Source organism: Ipomoea nil, unplaced genomic scaffold (assembly GCF_001879475.1).
Source record: "Ipomoea nil cultivar Tokyo-kokei standard unplaced genomic scaffold, Asagao_1.1 scaffold1769, whole genome shotgun sequence".
Classification (NCBI taxonomy): domain Eukaryota; kingdom Viridiplantae; phylum Streptophyta; class Magnoliopsida; order Solanales; family Convolvulaceae; genus Ipomoea; species Ipomoea nil.
This window is the reverse complement of record NW_017618197.1, coordinates 782,631-801,680: the sequence shown is the minus strand read 5'-3', so window position 1 is coordinate 801,680 and position 19,050 is coordinate 782,631. Positions and strand designations below refer to the sequence as shown.

The following is a 19,050-nucleotide window of genomic DNA, read 5'->3' as shown; positions in this document are numbered from 1 at the left end:
ATTTGCCCCCCCCCCCCCCCCCCCCCCCCCGCGCGAGAGAGCCTCTATGCTATACAATTCTACAAACTTGAAAAGAGCTCATGTATATAAGGGGGGCAAATCTTGTTTCCAAACCAATGTGGGACAAAGTCCTACATTTTCTCTTCATTTTCCAACTTAAATGGGTCTACTTTGAGAATCAATATCTCATTCACCCATTATCCGTTTTGAGCGTACAATATATCAATCTCTTCGTCTTACTACGAAGAACCCGAATCCACTTTGACCCGACCTAAATCAGAAGTGGACCCCACTGATAATTGTACCACAAAATAGCCACTTAATATGCCATTTTATGCCATTTTAAGCTAATTTTTCCAACAATCCCCCACATGAATGAAAATTGATTTTCGGGGTAGTTTTAAAACGGAAACAACTGTGTTCAACGGTCGATCCCTGCATAGTATAGGTAGGGTCACACCCTTTGAACCTTCCCTCGTGAAGATACATTTACTCTACTGACTGTACGGTAGAACGTGATGTCTTTGAACCGACTGCCGTTTGTGTAGACGATGACATATCTCACACAGGAACCTCCAAACCATGCTTTGTTCTCATGATTGTGCCCATTTTGGTCGTGGGTCACCATTCCTGGTTCTGCAAGAGTTTGTGAAGAATTGTGCCCGTCAATTCTCCTTTGAAGCGACCCTCACTTCTCTCTCACATAGGTGATTCTTTCCCGAGTATCCCGCATACTCACATATGTCAACCGAAATTCGAATCACTAAAGCATTTAACATGCTAACCTTGTGCGGGAGCCACTGTTTCTAACGAGGAGTGGTAGGGATCCGAGACCCCCACAGTGACACGCTCCGTTCCATAATTTAGTTGTCCCATTGAACCTAGGTGCCAGCTAGGTTGGGTGTCCACTATAGAACTTTATACCAAGGGCTTTAGACCCATTCCTCGTCTCAACTTCTCCACAGCTACTCTACATAACCCTTTGGTTAGCGGATCCGCTATATTGTCTTCTGACTTTACGTAGTCAATCGAGACAACACCAGTTGTGAGAAGTTGTCTAATGGTATTATGTCTACGACGCACATGTCTAGACTTACCATTATACATATGATTCTGTACTCGTCCAATTGCAGCTTGACTATCGCAATGCACACACATTGGAGGTACAGGTCTTTCCCAATTAGGAATATCCTCTAAAAAATGGCGTAGCCATTCAGCCTCTTCACAATATTTGTCCAAGGCTATCAGCTCAGATTCCATCGTGGATCTAGCTATCACGGTCTGTTTAGAGGATTTCCATGCAACGGCTGCACCGGCTAGTGTAAACACGTAGCCACTCGTGGACTTGGAGTCCTTAATATCGGATATCCAGCTAGCGTCGCTATACCCTTCAAGTACAGTAGGATATCTCCCATAGTGCAGTCCAAGGTCTCGAGTATACCTTAAGTATCTCAGAACCTTCACTATTGCCGTCCAGTGCATGGCACCGGGGTTACTTGTATATCTACTGAGCTTACTAACCGCAAAGGCAATATCCGGCCTAGTACAACTCATTAGATACATCAAACTACCAATAACCCGAGCATATTCTACTTGAGAAATACACTCTCCGTGGTTCTTGGTTAGATGAACGCTTCGATCTAATGGCGTCCTAGTCCCTTGATGATTATCCTTGTTAAAATTTTCAAGGATTTTATCAATATAATGTGATTGGCTTAACACCAGACCATCAGGTCTTCTAATGATTCTAATCCCGAGGATTAAATCAGCCAAACCCATATCCTTCATGTAAAATCTCGCATTTAACATGTTTTTGGTAGACTTGATCATTCGATCGTTACTACCAACGATGAGCATGTCATCTACGTATAAACAAAGAATGACATAACCGTCTATCGTTTCTTTAACGTAGACACATTTGTCACTTTCGTTTATTTTAAACCCATTAGTTAACATCGCATTGCTTAGGCGCTTGTTTTAAACCATACAGCGATTTAACCAACTTACACACTTTCCTTTCTTGGCCCGGAACCACGAACCCTTCGGGTTGTTCCATATAGATTTCCTCATCTAGTTCGCCATTTAGGAAAGCGGTTTTACCGTCCATTTGATGAACTTCCAAATTTCGCAGCGCGGCTATAGCAAGTATCATTCTAATGGAATTTATTCTCGTTACGGGAGAATACGTGTCGAAGTAATCAAGGCCCTCGCGTTGCCTGTAACCCTTGATTACAAGCCTAGCCTTATACTTCTCGATGGAACCATCGGGTTTCATCTTCCTTTTAAAGACCCACTTGGATCCTAAGGGTTTACTACCCGGAGGAAGATCAACAAGTTCCCAAGTGTGATTCTGTAAAATAGAATCCACTTCACTTTTAATAGCCTCTTTCCACATTGGTCCTTTTGTAGAAGTCACGGCTTCTCCGTACGTTCGAGGCTCTTTTTCTATCAAACAAGATAGAAAATCGGGTTCATTTTCTAATAAACAAGTTAGAGTACTCGAATCGTACTCCAACAAGTAAGTTAGAAAATCAGGACCGAATGATTTTCCAACTCTCGCCCGCTTACTGCGTCTTGGCTCGAGCTCGGGTTCTCTCTCGGATTCCCCACTATCATTATCCATAGCTTCGTCAAACGTTCGTTTTGACGAACTCGGTCCCTCATTGGACCTACAAGGAAATACATTTTCAAAGAAAGATGCATTCCTTGATTCTATTATCGTGTTCTCGTGTACGTCCGGATTATGGGACTCGTGTACTAAGAACCGATAAGCACTACTATTATGTGCATAGCCAATAAAGATACAGTCCACTGTCTTAGGACCTATCTTTACTTTCTTAGGTGTTTCCACCAAAACTTTGGCAAGACACCCCCACACTTTCAGGTACTGGTTAGAGATAAACAACCAACGGGAAACGGATATAAGGTTTTAAGATTGTTGGGTAATATGGTTGAAAATTCCCAAAAATAATAATAATCCTACGGAAAGATTAATATTATATGGGAAAACAGAAAAACTGGGAAGGAAAAGGTTGAGTGTTTGGGTATAGGTTTAGCACGAGTTCGAACACAAGGTTCTTTTCCTTAAAACCTTATTTGCTACCTCCCACAAGTGCTAGGAGCATTGTAGCCTAGGTTTCCCAGGATAAAACGTGCTACGATTCCTTGTTTAAGCACCTAAACAAGGAACCCGGCAAACAAAGCAAAGCTTAGAACACTGGTTGGCTAAAAGAAGAGAGTAGAAGCAGAGTTTTGAGATGAAAAGCTAATGGAATTCCTTTTTGTTTCTCACTGTGTGTAAAATGCTACTGCTCTACCTCTCTTTATATAGGGATGTTGGAGTGATAGCATTCAACATGGTCATTAAATTGGTGTTAAAACCAATTGTGAATTAAAAATTGGAATTAAAACAGTATTAATTCCGTAACAGATGAGTTTAATCTGTACAACAGGCTGAACTTTCGGGTTTCAGACCGTTGGGGTGCAGGTTCACACGAGAGCACAAGGACCAGGCAACACGAGAGTCAACTCTCGTGCGCACTGTAGTGCAACCTGAGAGTGCACTACTCTCGTGGTCACAGATGCACGAGAGTTGTGCTCTCGGTGCACCACAACCACCTCTCGTGCTACACACGAGAGTTGTGTTCACCGAACCGAAGTTAGGCATAATAGTCCGCAAGGTGCACCACAACCACCTCTCGTGCTACACACGAGAGTTGTGTTCACCGAACCGAAGTTAGGCATAATAGTCCGCAAGGCCAGCCCATTTCCGGACGACATTCGTGCCCGCAGGTGCCGGCGCACGCAAGCTTGAATCAAGCCTTTTCGATGTCCTCTATTTGGATTTTGATTTGCACCCCCCCACCCGCGCGAGAGAGCCTCTATGCTATACAATTCTACAAGCTTGAAAAGAGCTCATGTATATAAGGGGGGCAAATCTTGTTTCCAAACCAATGTGGGACAAAGTCCTACATTTTCCCTTCATTTCCCAACTTAAATGGGTCTACTTCGAGAATCAATATATCATTCACCCATTATCCGTTTTGAGCGTACAATATATCAATCTCTTCGTCTTACTACGAAGAACCCGAATCCACTTTGACCCGACACAAATCAGAAGTGGACCCCACTGATAATTGTACCACAAAATAGCCACTTAATATGCCATTTTAAGCTAATTTTTCCAACACAATGATATAATTTCACATGTTTCTTTACACAAAGTAGTCCTCTGAATGATGGCAGAGGCGCTCCTCTCTCAGACACTCCCTTCCGTGAATAAAAACTACTATTAAATGATGGCAGAGACGCTCCTCTCTCAGACACTCCCTTCTGTCCCCTTCACTGAATCAACAAAAATGTCCCTCAAATTCTCCACTTCCAACTCTCTCCAAGCCCTGAAGTTTGACAACGCTAGCCGCATTCACTCCCTCGCTTCCTTCGATTTGTGGAGGAGCTCCAACGCTGCCGCGAGGTTCCTGGAGAGGCGTGCTGGACCTGGCGCCGCCGTCAGCGGTGGTGGTTTGGTGATCGTCAATGCATCGAAGCAGGATCCTCTCCATGCAGTTGCGTTCAATCCGTTCGAAGAAGTGAAGAAGGAGCTCGGGCTCGTCTCCATCGATTCTCATGCGTCGCTCGCTCGCCACATGGTCAAGGATGCCCATGAGACCGCCATCAATGATCAAATCAATGTGGAGTACACTATTTCCTATGTGTATCATGCAATGTATGCCTACTTCGACAGGGACAATATTGCTCTCAATGGCATTGCAAGTTTTTCAATGACTTAAGTGAAGATTATTGATGCCTCTCTCTGATTTTGACCGTTAGGAGAAAGGAGATGCATTATATGCAATGGAGCTTGCTTTGTCACTTGATAAGTTAATAAATGAAAAACTGTTGAACTTGCACAAGGTTGCTGATGAGCACAATGATACACAACTGACGGACTTTGTTGAGGAGGAATTTTTGGCTGGGTAGGTGGAATCCATCAAGAAGATTTATGAATATGTAACCCAGCAGCGTTGAGTGGGCAATGGCCATGGTGTTTGGCACTTCGACCATATGCTCAACAGTAATGGCCATGTAGCATGGCGTTGCTAAACAGTGAGGATGAAGAAAGCTTGTGAATGACTGTTTTGCCATTAATTTTGACATTCAACAAACAGAAAATTGAATAGAAGACTAAATTGGATAAAAATTACATAGTTGAAGATTAAATTGTGTAAGAATGATAGTAAAGGACCAAATTGGTAATTACAGCATAGTCGAGGGACCATTTTGGTTATTAACTCATATATATATATATAATATATATATATATATATATATATATATATATATATATATATACATACTTTGCAAGCTTTTAAATACAAGTCTCTGATCCAACCAAACCTAAAATTTGCCAAACTAAAATTCTGCTTAAAAACAAAAAGAGTTCACGTATTTTCATTGTCAAATCCTTTACGAAAAGTTGTTCTAACTTAAGTTTATATAAGTCTAGAATTTCCTTTCAAATAAAAAAAGTCTAGAATTTCTGAATAGTAAAGATTTTCAAAATCTACAAAAGTATATTGACCCCCTCCCCCCACCTCTCTCTAGACTTGTGATTCCAACCCTTCAGATCAACAAGTTGTCTTGTTTTTACACTATCTTGTAATTAAATATCAAAGTTATAATACAAAATAATGGTATATATTTATTTACCAAGTATTTTATTAATACCATGGAAAAAATAAAAAACAGTTTGAAGTCAATCATATTAACTACTTGGCGATGATTTGTTAACAAAGATGTTATTTAAATAACCCAAGAAATTGAAGTGGGAAACTATCCGTAATATCTCTAGACTACATCATAGTTGTTCACTTTAACGGTAAATCGTATTTTTTTTTTGTTAAAATGATTCAAATGTATAAAATTTTACTACCTTATCTAATCTTATTCCTTAAATAAACTAAAGCATTTCTATATCCACAAGAACTCATTCAACAATAATGGTTGAACCAAAGTACCTCAAGCATAACACCTAAAGGACCGGTATACTTTTATGCGGATAATAATATGTAAATGGTAATTAGATAATTATCATATATAGATAAAATTAAAACTCATTATTAAAAATGTCAATGTAGGGCAATAGAACATCGTGACACACTTGGCGCATTGAAAAGATGCCGAGACTACAACAATGCTACAAACAATCTTGCAAATCCATAAATGAAGAAATTTCAAAAATAGCCACTGTTTCACCATTCATTGATCCTGTATGTAAAATACGTATTGTGCATCCTTTAAATATATTAAAACTAATATAAATTTACAATTCATTTCATTTTCTAGACTCAACCTGCTTTGATTAAAGGTAAAATCAGTATCAATTTTGACAATAAAAATACTTAATATAAGATATAACCACAATTTAAAAATGTTTATGCACAAAGTGATAAACTATTTGACTACATGCATTGTGATGAAAAGGTAGCAGTGGGTACTCCAAGATTAGTATCAATTCATCAAAAAAAAAAAAAATTACAAAAAAAAAAAAAGCGCACACACACACAAAAAAAAAAAAAAAAAAAAATCAAGTACTACACTCATTCACACTAATTCCAAAAATATAAAATTTAAAATGAACATGTGTAAATTGGATGTGGAAATTGTTGTTGATATTGGACACATTGCGACATCAGTATTTGGACTACTTTCATAGTAATTGTTCTTACTATCAAGTAAACAAGTTATGGAACTAGAACAAAAGGTACTACTCATGAACCTTCTACAAATATAGTAATTATTAATATTTTGTTCAATACTTTCACATGAGAATCTACGACAGGCATCTCACAACACATGAAACATGTAGGGGAAACAAACTACCACGGCCAAATATCAACAGACATTTGCAAGATCAAGAGTTCATAGTACAACTAAGATCCTAGTCATATACACAACAAGACAAATCCATAGTTTGCTACACCCTAATCTCATTGCATGACGATACCCTCTATGCTACCACCAGTAACCCAATTGCAAATGGCACACTACCAATAAAAAAGGAGAGGACAAGTACTAGAGATGAAGACAATGATAATGCTACCCAAAAGAGAATTACAAAGACTTCGAGAAATTCAAACCAAAAGTAGTATTTATTTAGACTATCATTTTTAGACTTGCGTTTTTACAAAGTTGCAAACATTTATTTTAATGACAATTATAATCAATATCTCATATATTATCTTACATTCATATACTTTGAATTACCGATTTAAATAAACAAATTTAACATTCAATTACCTATATCCATGAACATCTCCTATATAATCTTACATTGATATACTTTGAAATACATATTTAAAAATAAACATTAGGTATTGATGGAATAATTACGGAGCGGACCCAGAGCAAACTAATATGGAGCGGATCAGACCCGATACTGAGTAATCTGCGCACGCGGCATGACGAATCACCCCGGGGTCGGCTTACCACCCCTGAGGTCGGCCAACATGGGCTCGGCACCCCGTGGTTGGTCCACGTAGGCTCGGCCACCACGGGGTCGACCAACATGGGCTCGGCACCTAGGGGTCGGCCCACGTTGGCTCGGCCACCACGGGATCGGCCAACATGGACTCGGCACCCCGGGGTCGGCCCACGTAGGCTCACCCACCACGGGGTCGGCCAACATGGGCTCGACACCCTGAGGTCGGCTCACGTGGGCTCGGCCACCACGGGGTCGGCCAGCGCGGGCTCGGCCACCCGGGGTCGGCCTATGTGAGGTTGGCTCGACCGGGCTCCGGGCTCGGCTGAGGACGAGGTCTCCGCATTGTCCAAGTCATGCGGCGCTTGTTGTGGCCCAAGGCGGTTGGGGTCATCTCCAACGGTTTCTCCGGGGTTGTTATGGTGACAAAGGCTATAAAATCCCTCTTTGATGTCCTAATCAAGGCATCTTGTATCTTTACTTCCTATTGTCTTGTTATTATTATACGTCCTGAACCTCTGTAATAGCGTTACACATTCAGTTAATACAGTATCAGTCCTCGGGACTACATTTGTACCTATATTCACACCCCTATTATCATTTTGACCACATATTCTTTACATTTATTCATTCATTCGGGTTAATTAATCTGGACCCCCGATTTAATTTAATCCATCAGGTATTATTCCATTCGCGTAATACGCGTAAAAAACTAGTTATAACTATAAAGTTGAAATTATTAATTATTGTAAATTGAATAAAATAATAGATGATTTGTAAGAGTGTGGAGGAGTATGACCCACAAAAAAAAGGGGAGAAGAATTGGAGAGAAAATAGGAGATGAGATTATAGAGCTCTACTATGTATATTCTCAAATTCTATTCCCTTACTTTTACTTCATGATATGGCAAACAATGATTGATTATTTTTATCATGTTGGTCTCTAAAAAAGTATTTACATCAAGAATTTTAGAGCGGGAGTAGAAATTTTGAGCAGAAAATTAAAGTACACATAGTATTTTATGAAATTATATGATGATGTGGAAAAGTTGTGTGCAGGAGACAATGGGATAAAATAAAGGTTGTGGATGTCTTTTTTTTTTGAAGCAAATCAATTTAAAGTAGCATTCTTACTTATCTCTTTAAATAACTACTCCGTATTTGAGAAGTGTCACATTAACTTTTAAAAGTGGAGATGGCAATATACAATGCTCTATGCCTTTATGTGCAGCTTCTTATTTAATTTATCTTTATTTTTATTGAGGTCTTTTTCGCAATCATAATTTTAGGGGTCTTTGAAGCGCAACATTTACTCTACAAGTGTCCATGAAAGGTGCTTTTTAGTTTTATTTTAACCCGCAAATTATGCTGTGAGCACGTGCACGCACGATTCTATATTCATAAGTTTTATATTGTAGATTCATAATTTATATATTATAGATTCATAATTTCTATATTGTAAATTTATAAAATTTATACTTTAGATTCCAATTGTTGAACTCTATTTTTCACAAATCAGAGAAGTATATGTTCATAATTGATAACTATACAGTTTAGAAATTATAAATTTACAATTCAGAAATTATGAATCTACAGTACATGTATTATGAATTTGCAGTATAGAAATTATGAATCTATTGTATAGAAATTATGAATCTACTGTATTTAAATTATGAGATTTACGGTTTAAAAATTATGAATCTAAAGTATAAATTTTATGAATATACAATATAGAAATTATGAATCTACAGTATATAAATTATGAATATAAATTATGAATTTATAGTATAGAAATTATGTATATGGACGTGCTCACAGCACAACATTCCATTTTAAGCTTCCACGATAATGCCAAGTTGTCAACTCAATGTCTCAATCCAAACACACAAATAACGAAAAGAACCAGAAATATCACATTTGTCCCCCAAAATTTAATATTGACTTTGCCAGTTTGCCCATGTTAAAAAAAAATCATTTAAATTGTCATACCTTCAATCATTTTATTTTAATAACCCAGACATCACAACTTACATCAAACTATATTTTGGAGTTTGGACTCCCGTGACCCGCCCTTAGAGTGATTTGAAAAGATAAATTGTGAGTCACTCAAATAATTTCATAGATCTCTGTATAGTAGCCTGGACTCCCAAAATGTTGCCCTTAGAGCTATTGGATCGGAAGAGGTAAACCACAACCCGTTCAGACAATTCTCTAGATCCTTACCGCCTATACACTCTATACACAAGAAATCTTCACCATATTGGTACCCCACCACAAGTGCCAGCAGGATTCAAACTCCACCACACTATTGGAGCGAGACTAAATAATCATTGAAGGTTACCAATTACCGTATTACCTTTTGAAGTGGGTTAATTTGTTTAGACTTTTTTAAATTTGAAAATTGAATTAAACTTTTTTTTAAAAAATAATAAAAATCAAATGCCTATTTTAGTCATAATTCGTTTTTAAATTTTTTATTTTCTTTATTAGGAAACGTGACCACAATATTACAAGTTTGACTCCCCATGCATATTAGTATTCTTGGTTTGAGCAGGTCAACTATGAACAACCTAGACTGGTTTACCTTCTTATGGTCATTTACTTATTAGGGTCACCTTCTTGGTTTGAACTAGTTATGGACAACCTAAGTTGGTTTACCTCATTATGGTTCTTTACCGACTGGGCTGCGGTCACAATGTGAGGTTTATCTAGTGCAAACCCTCAATTACTGGCTCTGCGTTTTTCTAGTTACGCAAGAATGTGGAAATGACACATGTGACATGTTGAAGATGACATGCGTAATGAGTGAGTAGTCAAAGGTTGTTCAGGACCGAACCAGCCCTGAATTTACCCGGAAAAAAATTGGGCACGGGTTTCACCAGACCTAGCCTGAACCGGGACGAGCTTGTACATGGTTGATCCAAGTCTTATTAAAAAAAGCTCAAGGACTAGCTCGAAACTGGCCTATGACCAAGTCAAAGCAGGACTTAGGCCCGGACCCAAGCATGGACTTTGGCCCATATGAGTTTAATTAAGAAATAAAGTGTTTTCAATTTATTTAGATAATGTTTCTCATAACACTAGATATATAGACTTTTTTTTTTTTTTTTTTTTTTTTTTTAAATTTCAAACCTTACATTTACCTATTAATGGTCAATTATTGCTTGATAGATGTGTTGGTCCCGGTTGGGTGGTGAAAAGTCTAGAGGGATGTGGTGAATAGACTTTTCAAACTTTTTAATCTTTTTATAATACTTTACTAGATTAGCTCTAAGTGAATTAGACTTATGCAATACGTAAGAGTAATAAGTAAGATATATATATATATATATATATATATATATATATATATATATATATATATATATATATATATATATATAGGTAGAGGATCAAATGAGGTCATATTGCTATATGAGGTTTGTGGTCAAATCTTGACGCTTGATTTTAGTTAGATCTATGGCTATTATTTTTTGGTTTATTTTTAGGATGATTTTATTTCATTGTTGCCGCCACTTTGGTGGGGTGTTTTTTGTCTTTTTATTTTTTCCTTCCTTTAATTATTTATTTTATTTTGGGTGATTGCATGTTTGTAGTTGGCTTAAATAAGGCAATTAAGATTTTTATTGATTCCATCATATTTGTACCGTGTGTTTATATATTGTTGGCCTAGTTCTCTGGTTTCAGTTGTGTTGCTTTGTGTTTTATCAGTCTATATTGTCTCTTCTGTATCTCTGTGTGTTTTTTTTCGCGGTGGTGGCTATGGATTCTCCAGGTGTGTATTTTATTTGTCTCCAATATATTTTTGTTGTGCACCGTTTAATGTTGTTGTTGTCTATCTTTTTGTATTCCTGTATTAGTTATTTTGGTGTGTTATTGCTGGGGTTGATATGGGTGTTGACTCTTCGTTTTTCCGTATTTTTTTATTCGTTTCCGTACGTGTGGGTGTTGCTGATTATCTGTTGTAGGTGTGGACTTGTTTCAATGTATATTGTTTGTGCGTCGTTGTTTTGTATTTTTGTGCGTAGTTATGTATTTCCTTTGTAGTTGTTAGGTGTGGGTGTTGTGGGCTTATTTCAGTTTTTGTGTTTGTATGCTTGCAGTATTTAAGTTCATCGTGTTGTATAATATTGTTGATGTTTTTTTAATGTATTTATTATTATGCTCATTTTTTTTTGCGTTTGGAAATTGTTTCTTATATACATATACGACGGGTGTATTTTTTTGGGGTAAATATGTTTTTCGTTTGTGGTGGCTGTGTTTTTCTTTTTTTCACTTCATTTTTTCATTTTGATCTTTTTTGCAATTTTTTATTACTGGGTTGTTGTTTTGTACAATTTCGATGATTATTAGTATTCATTTGGGTTTGACTTTTCTTTTTTCTTTTCAAATACGTATAGTGTTTGATATTGGTTTGTATATTGAAAATTCTGTTTAGTGTGGCGGGGTGGTGGTGTGGGATTTAGTTTTAAATTAGGTTTTTCTCATTTTTATTTTTATTTTTATTATTATTATTATTATTATTATTATTATTATTATTATTATTATTATTATTATTATTATTATTATTATTATTTTGTATTTGGTGTTGTAGTGTTTGTTTACGCACTGTGCTTATATGGGAGTTTTCATTGTGCAGACAGTAGGTTATCTTTATTATTATTTTTTTTTGGTTTGTTGTTTCCTGGTTTTAGTCTTATTTTGTACCTACCTGGCTTTAATTTTTATTTAGGTTGTTATCGTTTTTTTTTTTTTTTTTTTTTTTTTCATTTGGTGTTTGGTGGGGGGGGGGGGGGGGGGGGGATTAGGTACGCAGTGTGCATTCATGGGAGTTGTCTTTGTGCAGGCAGTTTGCTCATGTTTTCTGATATGTTCCGCGTTTATGTTACATGTTTGTAGTCTTGTTTTGTACCTATTTGGATTTTTTTTTAAAGGTTATTAACGTTTTTTTTTGTTTGTCTGTTTTCCTTTTGTTCATATAGTTGTTGTTTACGCAGTGTGCATGTATGGCCGTTTTAATTGTGCACACAGTTTGTTTTGTTTTTTTTTTTTTTTTTTTTTTGGGTATGTTGGGCATTTATTCACATGTTATTAGTCATGTTTTTGTTTTTTAGTCGTGTATTGGGGTTTTCATTGTGCTCACATTTTTTTTGGCCATGTTGTGCATTTTTGAAACGTTTTTAATCATGTTGTTTACCTAGTTTTTGTGCTTGATGTTTGTGCAGTTCGTTCGAGTTCTCTCCAGGATTGTGTTATGGACGTGTCTGCCGATGGGACGAAGTATTGGAATCCTTCGTGTGATGAGGCTGTTCGGCCTTTTGAGGGTCAGCTTTTTCCTTCTCTTGATCATGGTATTGCTTTTTATAGGCATTATGCGTCTGTCGTTGGGTTTGTTGTTCGCCGTAGTTCCAAGCGTAGGGATAGGCACAGTGTTGTCGTAAAAAATGTGTTAGTTTGTTCCCGTGAGGGGTTCAAGCAATCTGCTGATGTGGTAGGGGTTGGGAATGATGAGTCTGATGATGCGCGTTTGGTTCAAAAGTGCCGTCGTGTTTCTAATCGAGTGGGTTGCAATGCGAAGTTGGTACTCAAGATGGTTGACAATGGTTGTTTTGTTGTTCATTTCATTGAACTCCGTCATAATCATTGTTTGTGTTCGGATGTTGCTAAGCCTTTTCTAAGGGGTAATCGTAAAATGAGTTTTCAACAACAGGTTTTTGTTATTAATTGTGCAAGGGCCAACATTGGGCCTAATAGGTCGTTTCGGTTGTCTAGGGAGCTTGTTGGGTCGTATCCTAATATTGGTGCGACATGTGTTGATTTTAAAAATTTAAAGCGTGATTTGATGGCATACATTGGTAGTTCGAATGCTAATGTTGTTGTGAACAAGTATGTTAAGAAGGTTGATACTTGCCCCGACTATTTCTTTCGATATGATTTGGATTCTGAGAATCAGTTACGGAGGTTGTTTTTGGTTGACCCTATTGCAAAGCAGAATTTTGCAGCTTTTGGTGATGTAGTGTCGTTTGATGCGACATATGGAACGAATAGGTATGATTCATATCTTTTAACAAATATTTACGTCACTTTTTTTTTCAATATTAATATGCTTTTTCTGTTTTTGTTTTTCTTTTTTTTTTTGGGCTGCATGTTTTTTTGTTTCTCCATTGTGTTACGTTTTTCATTTTTTGTTTTTATACAGGTATGGTATGGTATTCGTCCCTTTTACCGGTGTTGACAATCACAAAAAAGGTGTGACATTTGCTATGGGCTTGATTTCTCGCGAGGATGTGGACTCGTATGTTTGGCTCCTGGAACAGTTCAAGACTGCAATGGGCCGTGTTCTCAGTTGCACTATCACGGATCAAGATCCATCGATGCGTGTTGCAGTCCCTCGGGTGTTTAGTACTACTCGCCACAGGTTTTGTATGTGGCATATATTGTCAAAGGTTGGCGAGAAGGTCGGTAATGTTTTAGCTAAAGACAAGGAGTTTCGATCTGCTTTGAATGATGTTGTTTGGAATGAGATGTTGTCTGTGGAGGATTTTGAGCACGGGTGGATTCATGTTATGGAAAAATATAACCTCATTGAGCACCGTTGGTTTTGTCTTATGTATGATTTGAGATCGTTTTGGATCCCTGCATTTTTTAATGATGTTTTCATGGGTGGTTTGCTCCGCACAACATCTAGGTCGGAGGCTGCAAATAGCGTGTTTGGTAGTTGCACAAACCATCATGCTAGTTTGTCGGAGTTGATCAACAATCTTGAAGGAGCAATTGATGCCCAATGTCAGACGCAGGCCAAACTAAATGCGGATTGTGAGGGACATTTTCCTGTGTGCAAGACACCATTGTTGATTGAGAGGCATGCAGCTGCAGTTTATACTATAAATGTCTTTTATGATGTTCAGGCTGAGGTTATTGCAGGTTCTTTTTCGTGTCGTATGGTGAGTTCAAATGTCGATGGGATGGTAACCCGTTTTGAGGTTCAAGATGATGAAGATTTGGTGCCGCACATGGTGTTGTTTGACTGTTCTAATACCGGCGTTGAGTGCACGTGTAATTTGTTTACACGGAGGGGTTTACTTTGTCGTCATATTTTTTGGGTTTTCAAGGAGCGTAAGGTTGATTCTATTCCTTCTCGGTACGTAGTTGCACGGTGGACTAGGGATGCTTGTGTTCGTCAGTTGTTGGGTGTTCAACGCGGGGAGGTTGCAGATTTGGATGTGGCTATGGGTGCAGCATGGGCAGAGTTTTATTCGTGCATCACCATGGCTTCGAAGAGTGTTGATCATGTCCTGGCAGTCACGAAAGCTTTGAAAGACTTGAATACCGGGTTCACTGCGGAAAATGGTTCCAACGCTGATCCATCTATTTCTAAAAAACAACTTTTTCAGTCCTTTTGCAGTACTTCTGATGTTGGTGACGTTGATATTCGTCCCCCTCATGTCTCTAATAACAAGGGTTGTGGCAAACGTTTCAAACGTACGAGGGAGTTAGCTGTTGAGAAGTCGAAACGTCGTCAACGACAATGTCACACCTGTAACGAGTATGGCCATAATAGTCGTACATGCCCCATGCGCAATGATTAGATTTAAGTGTGCTTTTGCATCGGAATTATTATTTGAGTTTGGTTTAACAGTTTTAGACGTTCAGTTGTTTGTTTTTACTGTTTTCTGCCCATGCGAGGTGATTTTTGTTGTTCTGTTTTGTTTTAATAAATGTGTGGACCTAGTGTTTGAGTATTATTTTTCATGTTATTTTCGTGTTATTGTTAATTACCTGGGTACTATACCGGTTTTGCTCAACCGATTGCGATCTAGTTGCACAGTCGACATCTCCATAAACTTTACACTAACTATGTCTAGGTATTTCACCAATTTTTTCATTGTTATTACATTATCACCAATATAAACATTTACGTTCCACAATTCATTCAATTAAATTTACTCGGTCGTTTGTCGATTAAATTAAAATTGCATTTACATGATTACGCAGGTTGCACCTTTCATATATCTTATTTGTTATTTAGTTGCACAGCTTCTAAATTTTTAGTTGCACACTTTTTAAACGGGTTATTACCCATGTTGCCAATTAATCTTACATCACTACCCTTTTCACTTAAAATTGCAATACTATACACACCATGGTTGCACATTATTGTGGTTGGGTGTTCCCTTCGTGTGCACATTCAATGACGCCCTAGTTGCACGGTTCATAAACAATGAATTACCTTCGTGTGCAGTCCTCTTTTTAATGTTGTTTGTTTGTCTTTTACGGTGTCTTATATTCATGTCGTACATCATTATCCTTTTTGTACTTTTTATCAATCTGTAATTTTCAATACATTCACTTGTGTAGTTGAGCATACTGTCTATCCCTACTCTTGCACAACTCTGTAATTATCTGCCAGTGCCATTACACTTTCTCACGCCATTACTGTATTGTGCTTTCACATTCAAAGTAAACAAAGAAATCCCCCACTGTAAATTTTTAAATCCTACCCATTTTGAAATCTCTCGCAGTAGCCCCGTAGGGTTCCCTTTGTTTAACCACAGTCCAGTTCGTTGTCTTCCACTCTCACCCAACGATTTTTAAACATTATCAAATAAACCTAACTAATGCCTCGCAACTTGCAGTTTCACAGACTTTTACTACCATTTTGCATGCATTCGCTCAAAATCAAAACTGTAATCACAAGAATAATCACAGTTATGCTTACTCAGTCTACTCGTAGCTTCAATGGATGCCCGCCGTTGGCTTCTTCTTGCTGTGTTGTCGGCCATACGTCTTCGATTCTGTAGCAGTAGATTCGTCTTCTCAAAGTCCTCGGTCAATGGCTTGTGCAATGTTCTCTCTTTGTCGTTTGTGCGTTCAGGACAGGAGCTCCTAATCTTCCGTCTCCTCTTAACCCTAGGGATAATACCCGTTTCTTGCGTTCATTTCCTTTTCCGGTCACTTACGCGGTGATTTTAAATTACCCTATTACCCCAAATTTATTACTTCTTCCGTTACTTTTCTTTTTTACCAGTCTTTTCATTTTAATCTGTTGTGCAATCTTGGCCGTAAGATGGTCTGATTCAATGGTCTTGATTTGACCGTAAACCTCACCTAAACCCTTAGACACACTAGAACCCCAGCCTATATATATATATATATATATATATATATATATATATATATATATATATATATATATATATATATATATATGGAGTTAATACCCATTTTGGTCCTCCGTTACAAATTCCTTCCAACCACCGTTAAAGTGAGAGGCAAAAATGTCATTTGAATGTATAAAATACGTTTGCGGGCATTGCAATCACCGGCGCGGCTACTGCTAACGGTGGGGCTACGGTGAGGATAACGATGGATGAGGGCTGGGTTCCGACGGAGGTGCTCCACCACCGTGCGGCTTCAGACTCCAGAGGCGTCGTTGATGATCGCTCTTCATCCAGGAAGCGCCGACCGACTACCTTGAGGAAGATGGTTGGCGGCATTGGCTGGTCTCCGACGTCTTCTTCACCTACGATGAAGCAGTAGCGCTGTGAGGTGTGTCTCCTCCGAACGATCAACGCCTTTCGCCATGCTTCTCTCCTCTCTTCTAGATCTGTCTCCACGCCGTCCGTCATGCTCCTCCGCGCCCTTTCTCGCCCTTCTCATTTTTTGCATACCGGCACCTAAATCTTAGGTCTACACAGCCTCAATGAAACAAATCAACCGAGGAATCAGCCGGAAGCAAACATGGAACAGTAGAGGCGATTTCAGAGTTTAAAGGCTCATCTTCAACGATCAATTTTCTAGTCTGAAACCAATGAGTGGCCCTCGGGAATCTGGGCGATCCATCACGGATATGGCCCCCATTTCTGACTCATCAACCGGGAAGAACGGTCGCGTCACCGACAACCTCTCTTTCGTTGGTCTTCTTCATCCTCCGATGAAACATCCTCAACCGCCAACACCACCGAGGAGCTAGAATTCGGCACGGATCCAACCCCTTTCCCTTTCTCGTCATCTCCGTCCACCGCAGAACAACACCCTTTATCCGACTCCTCCTCATCATCTTCGTACCTTCATCCGGCGAATCATTTTGAGGAATAAACAAGTTTTAGAAATCAAAATGATGCTTTTGTCCTCACTTTAACAGTGGATTGGTGGTAATTGTAACGGAGGATCAAATTGAGTATGATTTTAAAAGTTAGAGGACTAAATTGGGTACTGTTAAAAGCTCGGGACTAAATCAAGTATTACCTAATAGTCGGAGGAACAAAGCCAACACCAATCTCACAACCTCAGTGCCTTGATCACAAAGCCAACACTAAGCACATGATTTCACAACTACGTGCCACTATCCTCTATCTACACTCAGTAGAGATGATTTTAGAAAGAAAATAATTTTTTCTTTTCTCTCCAACTCTTAGAGTCTTTCAAAGGAATGAATTTTTTCAAATTTCTAAGTCTCTTTTCTAAATAAAACTTGTAAGAAGCTTTATGATGTTTGTTGCTCTTTTGCACTTCTTACGTATGTCTCTCTATTTTCTCTTGCTTCATGTGTTATTCTCTTGTCTTCTCTCTGTTGGGTTAATGTTGGTGAAAACCAAATAATAATCCTACAAAATAAGGATTACTATTTTCTATAGAGAAAGGGAAGGAAAGATGAAGAGATTGGCTCGTGTTTGGTGTAGGGTTTTTAGCATGAGTCGAGCGATCACTCTTTCCTTAAAACCTTATTTGCTACCTCCCACAAGTGCTAGGAGCGTTGTAGCCTAGGCTTCCTAGGATAAAACTTGCTACGATTCAATGTTTGAGCACCCAAACAAGGAATCCAGCGAACTAGAGCAAGGTTTTGAACACAATTAGACTTAAGAAAAGAGTAGAAGGAGAGAGTTTTGAGGCTAGGATAATATGATTTTTGTGTTGTCAATTTTCTGGTGCCCAACTCTTTCTTATATAGGGTTGAAGGAATGAATAGCCTTTACTTTGGCAATTAAAACTGACATTAAAACTAGCTTTGCAACAGCTATAAGAGCAGACCACTACCTAAGAATTAAATTTAGAATTCAAAAGTTGAAATTAATAGAAAATTAATTCTGTAACGGATGAATTTAATCTCCACAACAGTCAGAACTTTCGAGTTCCAGACCGTTAGCATATAGGGTTCAGCCTCAGCATTCGACCTCACCTAGTTTCTGCCAGAAGGCCGAGACATCAGTTAGTTAGAGTACCCGAATTATACTCTAACAAGTAAGTTAGAAAATCCAGACCGAATGATTTTTTAACTCTTGCCCGCTTACTGCGTCTCGGCTCGAGCTCGGGTTCTTTCTAAGATTTTCCACTATCATTATCCATAGTTTCGTCAAACGTCCGTTTTGACGTACTTGGTCCCTCGTTGGACCTACAAGGAAATACATTTTCAAAGAAATATGCATTTCTTGATTCTATTATCGTGTTCTCATGTACGTCCGGATTATGTGACTCATGTACTAAGAACCGATAAGCACTACTGTTATGTGCATAGCCAATAAAGATACAGTCCTCCGTCTTAGAACCTATCTTTACTTTCTTAGGTGTTG

The 19,050-nt window shown here is 38.3% G+C and overlaps 1 pseudogene; it reads left to right on the top strand.

Moving 5' to 3' along the window:
- Positions 1–4,298: 4,298 nt before the first annotated feature.
- Positions 4,299–15,069, top strand: LOC109192145 (annotated as a pseudogene).
- The last annotated feature ends 3,981 nt before the right edge of the window (positions 15,070–19,050 follow it).